The following is a 12,401-nucleotide window of genomic DNA, read 5'->3' as shown; positions in this document are numbered from 1 at the left end:
GGAAGCAACTGATTCAGTCACTAAAGTTAATAACGCTCATTAATATCTTAGAGAAAACATTACAATGTTACACTCAATAATTATAACGTTTACCTCGCTTGTAAACCATATAAAGTAGATTGTATGAATTCAAACACTTTAAATGATGAAGAGCACAAACCTTTCTTCAGCTGAAACTCAGACGCGCGGCGCAGACTGATGACCTCATGCCGCCAGATCAAAATAAAAGTCCTGTCACGCCTCTACAATCCCTACAAGATATTTACATCAAGAAAACACATACATGTCAGTGGTATTCAGAGTTTTATTAAATACATATTGAAATATGAAATGACAAACATCTACAAATTATAATATTTATATTTTCCTTATTTGTGTATTATGGACTCTATGCACGGCCCACCGCCTACGTGTTTCCGCTTAAATCTCAGTTGTACGCGAGCTTCCGGTTTAGCGTTCTCTGATAGCCAGCTGTGGTAATAGCGCGGTCTTTCTGTCACATTTTCGATTGGCTAGCGATTACAAATAATTATTTTATATGATATATTTTATTAAATGTAGTAACAACATTTTAGTATATTATATTAAAATATAACATTTTATTAATGAGTTCAAGAAGCTTCAAGTGCCTTCGGCGTGAAGGTGCAACGTCTATGTATTGCTGTGTCCATTATGTGACACATCCTCAAGGTTTAATTCGGTGCTTAGTTTCCATACTTTGCCTTTGGACAAGGAAACAAATGGATTCACTATATCCGACGTGAGGATTTTAACATCACTCCTAACACAAGAGTCTGCTGTCGTCACTTGAAGAGTGATGATTAGATCGAGCCATCGACTCCCACAGTCACCTTTGTATCATCCCTGTATGCAGGATCCATCAGTGACAAGGAGCTTCTCAAGCAGTCTGGGATTGTGTCTCTGCTGAAACCTGACATGGCTATTATGGTCGACAAAGGTTTTCTCGTGGACGACTGTGTGCCATGCAACGTCTACAGACAGAACAGATGTCGGCTGATGAGGTAAAGGAAACTCAATCCATGGCTCGACTGAGGGTCCATGTTGAGCGTCTCCGCAGGGTGAAACAACACAAGCTGTTTGATACAGTCATCCCTCTTTCATCACAGGGAGCATCAACCAGCTATACACTGTTGCTTGCCTCCTTGTGAACTACCAGAATGGCCCCTTGGCAAACGTTTTGACTCAAGATCCACATCAAGTGAGGAGCTGCATAATACGAGTTTGATAGATGAAGGTTTTTTATTACTCTAAATTGACATTCACTTACTACTGAACTGTGTGTATACTTGTACATGCTTGGCAGGTCTATTTGTGTTCCATCTCTCCCTTATTTTTTATGATCATTTTATGACACAGATAAGTTGCATTGATGTATAAGACACATTTGATCATTTCCTTCAGAAATGTAAAATAAACATTAGAAACATGTAGGCTATTTATATTTCCCTCCCAAACTGAAACTAGCGGCGTGGTTGCTGGAAAATGTGCAAAACAAACTCTCTTCCCGTTCTCACTTTGAGCTTGACCTTGATTGCTCTATAAGATGCCTTGGAAATCGCAGCATGTTTCAGATGATAAAAAAACGACAAAATATTTTTATGTTTTCCCCATGAAATTACAGTGTCCGATGGCAGGAGTATAACACTGTGTCCTAACTACACGCAATAAAAGGTATCTTTTCCATGTTAATCAGAGGTTTATTCCTAACTAGCCACGATATTGTTAGTTGTTTACGTCATCGTAAACCAATTTTCACATAAAGCCTGCTTACATCGTACCTCGCGCTCGGTTTCTGTGAACAGTAAGGTCCGCCTTCTTTGATTTGATTGGTCATCTCAATGATTCTGATATTGATGAGTGCTGAGGCAGACCAGAAAGTGTAGATTTTAATTAAATAAAAAACTAAATTCAAAAGTATTTTCCTTTTTTTTTTTTCTCTCAGAGTAAACAGAACAAACAACTTTGTCTCAGACTTCACACCATAGTAAGAGCTGCAAAACAGTCAACCGTTAGAAATGCCCAAAGGTAATGTACAACTCAACCTTCAAAGGAAACATTAGACATGGGTTTGTCTAAATATCCGAGAAATGATCTCCAGACTGCAGAAACTTTTCAATGGCATTAGACCTCAGAAAACCTCAGAGTCTTGCCATTTGTATGACAGAGATCATGTCCATTGTCCAAAGTCGAAAAGAGGGAGGTGAAGATGACTTCCAGTTCTTTAATATAAGTCTCTTGGCCACGATCGTACCCAGAGTGAGGGCCTGTTGTAAAGTTTTTGGAAGGCTAGAAGTGTGTTGTGAAAAGCCGAAGATAGCAAGTTCCGCAGAAGAGGCCTGTTATAGGCCTTAGAGTACCAATCAAATATGCTAGTCCAAAATCCCGACAGTGAAGGACAAAACCAAAAAGCATGAGCAGTTGTATCCTCCGTGACCTTGCACTTATCACAGAATGGTGAAACAGAAGAGAAGATTTTGTGCAGTTTTATCCAGTGCTCCCTTCTCCCAGTACATTAAAGGCCTAATATTGGCAGCCCAGTAATAGTGTTTAAATACTGGCAGACCCAGACCGCCCACAGGCCTGGGCTTTTGTAAATTAATTTTAGATATCCGATTTGTCTTATAGTTCCAAACATAAAACAAAATTATAGAATCCAGTTCCTTAAAAAAGATTTTCACAAATATATAAGAATCTAGGAAGAGAGACCATTTTTACTGAATTTATGCATCCAATCATAGATAACGGCAAGATTTTCCAATTCTCTGTTACATTTGAGTTTTGAAAGAAACTCTGCAAAATTCAACTTGTATAATAATTTGGGGTCTTTAGGAATTGTCAGTCCTAGATATACAAAGTGGTCCCTAACTATTTTGAATGGAATATTTTCTAAAAAGCCGGGTCTGTAAGCATCAGAGAGTGGCATAAAGCTACTTTTCGACAGGTTGATTGTATACCCAGATAATCTCCCAAAAGAAGTAATTAACTCTAAAAGAACAGGAACAGAACTTCTTCAAATGCAATATTACATCATCTGCATATAGACTAATAAGGGCTTCACTCTCCCCAACTTCACGACCCATGATATCGTTATGACGTCTTATACGTATGGTAAGGGGCTCTATTGCAATAGCAAAAATGGCAGGCGAAAGGGGACAGCCCTGTTGTACCGAGCGGTGCAAAGGGAACTTAGACGACCTGTCTTTATTCGTTAAAATTGAACACACTGGCCTAGCATATATTAATTAACCTATGATATAAATGTCCAAACACAAACTTCTGTAGCGATCCAAACATGTAAGGCCACTCAACCCGATCAAAAGCCTTCTGTGCATCCAAGGACAGAATCGCCGCCTCGTTAGCTTTCGTGTGATTAGCGTATATTGTATTGAGGAGTCGACATACATTAAAAAAAGAGAATCTGCCAGGGATGAACCGGTCTGGTCAGGGTGGATGATGGAAGATAGATGTTTGTTAAGCCGAATAGCTAAAGTTTTAGTGACAACTTTCCTATCAAAATTCTGAAGCGCAATTGGCCTATAACTAGCCGGGTCAGTTTCTTTGTTTTTCTTTAAGATGAGAGAAACATTGGCTTCATACAATGTATTGGGCAGAACATGATCTATTTTAGAATTGAATATCATGCTGAGAAGAAGCGGGGCGAGACTTAATGCTGTGGCTTGACCTAGAGGCTTGAGCCCACTTAAGATGTCGTGCTAGAAGCTTATCTGGCTTTTCCCCCATTTCAAAACATCTCTGTCTCATTCTCAGAAATAGATTGTTTATTTGACCACCAAGGATACAGTTATACTCATTTAAGTTTCACTATCATGTTTTAATCTTCAGATGATTTTGATACCTGGTATGCCAATTCAAGAATAGGGAAGAGCACTTTGTATCTGTAGAAGTCGTTTGTCTCTTTCCTTCTTGGCATTAGATTCGTAGGAGATGACCGCATGACCACCTTTACAGTCTCCCAAAGTATAGAATCTGACACCTCCCCATTATTCTTAAACTCTAAAAATATTTGAACTTAGTGGTAATATAGTCTACAAATTTACTGTCAGCAAGCAGAGATGGATTGAAACGCCAGGAATAAGACTGCTTAGGAAGAGAAAGTGATCTGAGATTTATAAACTGTGATATTTGGTTTCAGTAACACTTGGAATTAACTGAAAATCAACTAAAAAGTAATCTATTCTACTGTAAGATTTATGAAGATGTAAATAGTAGGAATAATCTGTATCAGTCGGGTGTTGAATTCTCCAAATATCCACCAGATTTCTGAACTTGAGCAAATTGTTTAAAACCTGTACTGATGCAATTCCAGGCGGGGGACGTGTGGATAATCTGTCTAAATAAGGGTCTAAGTAACAGTTCAAGTCACCCCCGATTACTATTCGAATAGAATTATTCCCATCAGGGAGTAAATCAAAAACCTTTTTATAAAAGTTAGGGTCATCAGCATTTGTAATGTAATTCTGAATGTAATTATAAAATGCGATGTACAACCTACTGATTTAGGCAGGTTTTTTTTTTTTTTTTTTTTTTTTTTTTTTTTTATCAAAAAAATTATTTAATATCTTTAAAGTGTAGACAATTTTTTTTTTAACTTTCGTTTAATATATTTGGTCAATATCTAGAAAAGATTATGCTGTATTGGCTCTGATGACTAAGCAAAACTCTGTACTTTATTATTATTATTATTATGGCACAGAAAAAGTTTAAAAAATAATATTACTAACCAGTCTCGTTTTCTACTCAAACCGGTTTCGGAACGCAGGAACAGAAACGTTAAAATACCGATTCTGCTCAGAGTGAACCGATTGATTTTTTTAGTAACAGTGCATTATAAAATATAATCCATAACATTATTACCAAGAAATACACACCTCTCAAATGCAGACCAACTGCGACCAAGACCGTACCAGTGTGCAGTGTCTAAGGCACTTCCTGGCTGTTTGAGGGTCGTTGATAACTGCAAATATCCCAGCCATGTCTATGATGGTCTCTATGTTGTTGAAGGCATCATAATCCCCAGAAGCTAACTAAAATCAGGAAGCAGATTATTAAGAGAATATTCAAGCAATTAATACAACTTGGTACAAAACACTTATGAGAGAGCTTACTCTCTGCAAGTTGATGCAAAGCTCTGGGTCTGTAATCTCTTCAACAGAAATGACTGTGGCCTCAGGTGTCGTCAGTGCTCTAAAGAGGCTCGGTGAAAGGAACTGTAGTCCTGGTCGTCCGTGGACAACTGAGAGGGCAATGGCAACACCAGCATAGAAGTAATCATCAATCTGCATTGCTGAAAAACCATTTATTCAAGAGTTCACCCTTACATCTAATCTGATAGATTAGATGTAAGATTAGAGTAAGCATATTTTGGCGTGCTGTTCTGGGGGAGGGCTCCGAGCCCAGAATATGGCCCGAACCCAGAGAACTCCCCAAAAGAAGCTTATAGGCATGTGACAGCAGCCAGAGAGCAAAGATTTTAGTTGCCCCCCAAAATATGCATGCTGTGATGAGATAGGAGTTAAAATCGCAAATAAAAAGGAGGCAGGGTGACCAGAGAGCTCGTGCAGTGCTCAACGGGAGCTGCGGCTTGCAGCATCGGACTGGCGAGCCCTATGTGCTGCTAGAAGAGGAGCAGGATGGCAGATATCAAATGAAGGACTCTCACTGCGTCCGAAGGGAGCTGCGGCTCTGCTGCACCGGAAGGGAGAGTCCCTCTTGCAGCTGAATACGAGGCGCAGTTTGACACCTGCGCCAAATTAGTTGAATATCTGATTGTGCTCCTCCCGAATCTTGTTAATAACACATCATTTTTAGACAGAATTTTAAATATTGAGTATCAAAGATTCCAAACAAGCCTAAGGAATTATTAAAATGTACTTCAGTGCGGCAGTGCACGTTTATTTGGCAATATATAGTGCTTACTTACATTTACTGTTGAAATTCAGGAATTTAGCTTCATCAGGGCCAACAAATAATGCCCCGTTTGAGGTGTTCCATAAGCAGAGTGAGAAATTCCCTCCTTGGCCCACCAGAAGCGATTGCTCCCTCACTTGTCCCCAGCTCATCCATAAATTTGACATCAATCCTCTTCGATGTGCAAAAGGACAGTGTAAGTCTTGCACTTTCCCAGATATGTTTCCTACTAATATTAAAATAGGATGCTCTGCTCTCATCAATTCTCTCTGCAAGGTTTTCTATGATCCCTGTAATGTCTCTGTTTAAAAATGGAAGACACTTACAGTAAGGACACATCATTATTCAGGAAGAACAAGTAAAACAGTATCATAACAAAATCATTTAAAATAACATTTTGGATGCCTTCCCTTTGGACTCGTCAACTCCTTAGTGAAATGCTCAAAGGCCTGAAATGGGTAAGGCGCATCTTTGTCACAGGGAATCTATTCCACCAATGTTAAATTGTCAGAAAAACATGATTCTTACCTTTCCTCTGAAGGAGTATTCATGTATTTCATGTGAGAAATGTATATTTCCGCTGTCACTGACATCACTTTCGAAGAGTGCTGCATATTGCCACTCCCTTAAACAATAAGTTTGAGCCTTAGCACATTTTTTATCTGACACAATATTCATGTAATATTACCCAAGTGCATATGTGGGACTGACAAAGTTTACCAAAATCCACGGATATCCATGGATATTTTACCTGTTGTTGTCCATGAGACTCCTAGAACTTCCCTCATTCAACTGGGTACTAGAGGGATGAGGTACATCATTCATCATAACAGAGCTGGCAGGGATTATGGCACTGGAAAATGTCGCAAAACATGGATCATCGTTGTTTAACAGAGTGACTGCATCTGGCTGCTCCTCTCACAGTGTCAACTACAGAACTGCAAGCAGCATCTAATAATTCATTGCCACTGTCCTTAAATGGAGAATATATATATATATATATATATATATATATGGAACATATAAAGCAAGACTTTTAGATGTGAGCTGTTACTTTTATCAGGGTGAAAAATAAGTCATACTTTATTTTAATCATTAAACATGAACTATGTAATGTTTGTGATGTTAAAGGGATAGTTCACCCAAAAATGAAAATTCAGTCTTTAATTATGAATTAATGTTGTTTGTGTATTTTCATATATCTTATGCAAAGTTTTATGTATGCTAGTTTGAAAGTTATTTTGTGCTCCTGGTCTTTTAGTACAGAGCGCGCTTGGGAAAAGGAAGAGAGGAATATGACACTGTTAAACATGTTCCTATTTCATGTGTGAAACTGACTTTGGAAAGACCAGAAATGATGACTCATGGAATTTAGGACTGGGCAAGAGACTGTAATATTAATATTAATGGAGAACAGCAGGTGGATGCCAACGGCCGTAAAACCCCAACGAAGAAGAAGAATGCTAACCACCTGCAACTATACAAGAAGAAGAATAGTCAGTTTTAACAAGATTGCGTATAGGTCATACGGGACTTAAAAAGCATCGCAGTGGGTTATGCGGGCATTGAAATAAATTGAAATGTAGAAGAAATATTGTACAGAGTATGAAAATGGAAGACAAGTGCTGTTCATTAAATTGCAGAAAAAAAGGAATACAAGGCATGTCATTAAAAAAATGTTGGCAAGAAAAGTATTAAAGCAAGATTATATTTGATAAGATTATATTAAGTACTTAACAGTTAATATGAGTGATATTTAAGTATTTGGTTACAATTCTAAATTAGTAAGAGTACACTCCAGTTCAGTTGGTGGCGGTAATGCACCGCCAGTAAACAAAAGAAGAAGAAGAGTTGCAGTTTCGTGTGTTCAGGTGGAAAAGGAGCGATGCCGATGGAAATTTGCAGGCTTTAATTAACTTTGGCATATTGGACCTCTTTAAAAGGACACATTGAAACTCATCCAGCTAAAAAGATATTGATGGAGTGTTGGGAACATAACTCAAATAATACATGTTTTGGATGGACTGTACTAAAAGAGGCTTGAGGATATTGGATTGACAGGAACAGATGTAAGTCCTACAGTGGAAATTCCTACAATACCGCCGTAGACCTTCAAATTTGGGTAGAAATGGCCAAGAGGGCACTGAAACAAACCGATACAGATATAAACATATCGCTAAGTAAAGCAGAAATGAAAGGAGAGGGGCTATGATTAGCAAATGGCAAAAGATGTAGGGGTCATCATCTATACAACGTTAAAAAACAAGTTGGAAATGGAAGTAGGAAGAACACAATAATATCAAGACTACGTATTGGTCACACAACTCTTAATCAATTACTATTTATTATTGGTAAACACGAATTAATTGCAATAAATGGGGTATATCAGAGACTGTGGAGCGTATCCTATTACATTGAGAAGCATATGAAAGAGAAAGAATGCAATTAATTGAAGTATTAAGTTTTTTTGACAGTTAAGACAATACTAAAGAATGCTCCAACACAGTATAAAGTTTATTATGCATATAAGTTATCTGAAAGCAATAGGTTTGTATCCTTGTTTAATACTCTTTTGGTTAAAGTGTTTTTTTTTTGGTTCGTTAAGGATGGTTTCACTAATATCCGTCATGCCCAACACTCCATTAAGTGGCGGAAATGCACCTTTTAAGTGGGTTGCCAACCGCCACTAAAATAGAGTAGTTGTTACGCGTTTTCGGCTACCCGATGCTTCTGATTGAACAAAGAAACGTGAATTATCACACTACCGAGATATGGCATACGATCTTCTACTGACTATCTACCTTCGTCTGGTGATCATGTCAATTTTGTTGATGAGGATGTTGATCTTCACGAGGATGTTGGCTGGTAGCAGGCACTATAGGCCAGGTGTCTACGAGTGGGCACGAACAAACTGAACTGGTAATTCCTGTCACACCCACACCTTATGTTCTTGCTATCATTCATTTATAGACACAGGTTCAGAAATATCTTTGATCAGTGAAACACTTGGAATTTCAATCTCCACTCGCAAAAAAAAAAAAAAAAGCCTATTTATAATTTATTTCTCTTGGAAAAATCAGAATCAGTGACTGATCTTGACACTCTTGGTATGTTGCCTATTACTATTAGGCTGGGTGAGGAAGTGTTGTTTAAATTGAGCCCTGTCCAAAACCTAAAGTAGACTTGTTTTGGTCTGCACTGGACTGAAGAACAGGCTTCGACAGAGACTCTGATTCACAAATACTTATGCAAATGCAAAATGATTATGACTATGATCGTACTGATTTGGTCAAGCATACCATCCATACTGGGGATATGCAGCCCATTAGGCAGAGGGCTTATAGAACATTGCCACACATTTGAACTGGGACAAGCAAGTTCAGCAGCCCCTTTCCCATGATGTAAGGAAAATGTAGTCTGTTGAAGGTTAACAGATGTAATTTTGCTTGCAGTGAAGTGTCTTACTTGGGGTCATGTTGTATCCAGCCAGGGTCTGCTGCCAGATGAAAAGATCCTGGACAAGGTCCGGTCATAGCCTACTTCCAGGATGGTCAGAGGTGAGAGCGTTTGTTGATCTATGCTCTTATAGGAGGTTTGTCAGGAATTTTGCTTTAGTTGCTGCATCACTTCATGCCTTGACCCAAAAAGCTGCTGTCTTTAATTGGTCGAGTGAATGTGAGGAGGCTTTTTAGGTCACTGAAGCAGGCCCTCACTAGTCCTGTCATTGTAGCTTTTCGTGAAATAACAGTAATACACACGCACACAGTCATTTCAATCGCGGCTGGTTTGATCGTTTATTTCTGAACCGCAGCTGGCTTGACCGCAGTATTTTAACACCGTATAAAATAAGTCCAATTTTTTTAAGTGTCAGGGTATCACAGGTTATAATGTATATACCATAAAGGAGAACGTACCTGTTCCGTGACATGTTTATTGACCCGCTTCTGGCTGATCCACACAAATTGCGGGAAAAATCAAATGCAGGCCGGCGAGAGGTAGCAGTGGAATTAAAAAGCCTCTGTACCTCGTTTGCTGAAGATCTTTGGTTATCAGAAGGACTGTTTTGATTGAGAGCTTGGTCTATATTTTCAAGTACTGCTGGACTTGAAAGAATATTATTAATAATTCTCCTGGCTGCTTCAGACATCACATCACATTTAAAGTTCGAGTTTAGTGAGCCGAGTTATGCTAATGATGTACATGAAGACTTCTCGCGCAGTGTCGTTCTCTTTCGGACACACCTGGTCTCTCTCGCGCACTGACCTTACAAGCTCAACAACTTAAAAGGTATGAACGACAGGTTTAATTCATCTATATGTATATGTTTTGATGCTTATGAAATTTGCTTGCTTTACTGTCCTTTTATTGTGATTGTAGTATAACTAATACATTTTATCCTTAAAGCTTATTTATTATGAAAACCTAACATTGTTGTCTTTTGTATATGTTGGCTTTTTTCTTGTTAAAAATTTTTCATCCATAAGCAAAACTGGCTTAAATCTCCTTTTTCTTGTTGAATTTAACTCTTTGATTCATCCCTCAGGCTTATAAATAGCAGTAACAAATGCAATTTTTTGATGCATTACGATTATATGAATATTATGATTATTATGATATTTACCCTTGTAATTGTGCCTTTTTTCCCTGTGTATATATTCTCATACTATGATGTATGCAAACCCATTATTGTTTTCTATTATGATTGTTTATTGTTAAAGATACAACCATCTTTCACTGAGCTTGTATGTAATTAAAAGTTATGCAGTAATAATAATAAAAAGAATATAGCTGCAAGCAGCGATTACCAGAGTTCAAGCACTTTAAGGCCTTTATTGCATATAATACTTAATACAAAGTAAGCATACTTACACATGCAACCTCCATTTTGAGTCGAGTGAAGACCTCGACTAAAAATACAATAAAACTAAAAATATAATAAAATACCTAACTACATAAAACTATTATTGTTAGAAATTGGAACAATATAAAAATGAAAATTTAATACATTTAAAATTTTAATTAAAACAATAATACAAAAATATAAAAACATGAATAAATACATTTTAAAATAATAAATAGTATAATATAAAATATATATAACAGCAATACATTAAATGAATTAAACTATAAATTAAAATTATAATAAACAAACAAATATTATAAAAATAGACAGAGAAACAATAAATGCATTAAACTATACATTACAATTATAGCAAATGAAGAAATCACATAAATCAAAAATGTAAAATAAAGAATAAAACACAAATATAACAAATACATTAAATTATAAATTAAAATGCCCCGTCGGGAATCAGATAAGCCCTTTACACAATCTGACATGGCTGCGGTTGGAATTGAACTGCGGGTTTCATCTGGCCAGAGGAGAATTGGCCCCCGGCTGAGCCTGGTTTCTCCCAAGGTTTTTTTTCTCCATTCTGTCACCGATGGAGTTTTGGTTCCTTGCCACTGTCGCCTCTGGCTTGCTCAGTTGGAAACACTTAATTTCTAGCGTTTATCATCAATTTGATTTCACAGATACTATTTAAACTAAACTGTTAAACAATTATATTTTATTTACTGACAGGAAACATGAATATAAGTAAAAAAATAAAAGTAACCATGAAAATAAACAACAAAATCAATGACACATGGAACAAACCTTTATTCTAACAATGATGTATTTACAGGCAATGAACTCACGTCCTACTGCCATCTCAACACAGCTGTGGCAATTCTGCAGCTGACCACCACGTCCCTCATTGCTGTAGTCAGACTGGAATCTGATCATGGATGAGAAGGGGACATTGAGGCTGCCCTTGCCTGAGTGTACAGAGAGGATGTGGAAGACCATGCTAACGCCCCCTGAACCACACAACCTTGAAGCAAGAGTGGGAGAACATGTACGGGATAATCTGGCTGTTGCTGTGTCTGCTCCAAAATATTCATGTGCCTGCTCTCCATGAGCACGGCTACCTGTAAAAGATTTAAACCCAGTAAAACATTTTACATCTCATGTTATCAGCATTCCATTTCTTGCCAAATTTCATTTCATATGTTTACAGTTACATGCCAATTTTTGATACAGCTTCATTCATTTTGTGGTGTGGTGAACTGGTATGCAGAAAGTTGCTGGTTTGATCTCTGCACCCATCACCACCAGTGTGTCCTTCAGCAAGCCTCTCTACTCCAGGTTGCTCCAGGGGGATTGGGGGTAATCCCTGTAATAAGAGCACTGTACACTCTTAAAAATAAAGGTGCTTCAAAAGGTTCTTCACAGCAATTCCATAGAAGAACTATTTTTGGTTCCACAAAGAACCATTCATAGTAATATATTAATTTATATATAATTATTGTTAAGAACTAAAAGTAAATATAGCTTCAAAACATACAAGCAAATATAAAGTAATAAATGGGGGGAAAGACAATTACAAGTGATTAACAAAAAGCACTTT

At 37.5% G+C, this 12,401-nt stretch overlaps 1 protein-coding gene across 1 annotated transcript in view; it reads left to right on the top strand.

Moving 5' to 3' along the window:
- The window catches only part of LOC306861634 (uncharacterized protein), a 51,070-nt gene extending 40,754 nt beyond the window's left edge, over positions 1-10,316 (top strand). Inside the window, exon 5 of the mRNA XM_079404018.1 lies at positions 10,169-10,316. The gene's annotated coding sequence lies outside the window, so the exon portion shown is untranslated. The remainder of the gene's footprint in view (positions 1-10,168) is intronic.
- The last annotated feature ends 2,085 nt before the right edge of the window (positions 10,317-12,401 follow it).

Source organism: Barbus barbus (genome assembly GCF_936440315.1).
Source record: "Barbus barbus genome assembly, chromosome: 42".
Classification (NCBI taxonomy): Eukaryota; Metazoa; Chordata; class Actinopteri; order Cypriniformes; family Cyprinidae; genus Barbus; species Barbus barbus.
The sequence above is the reverse complement of the archived record's forward strand: the minus strand, read 5'-3'. Positions and strand labels throughout refer to the sequence as shown.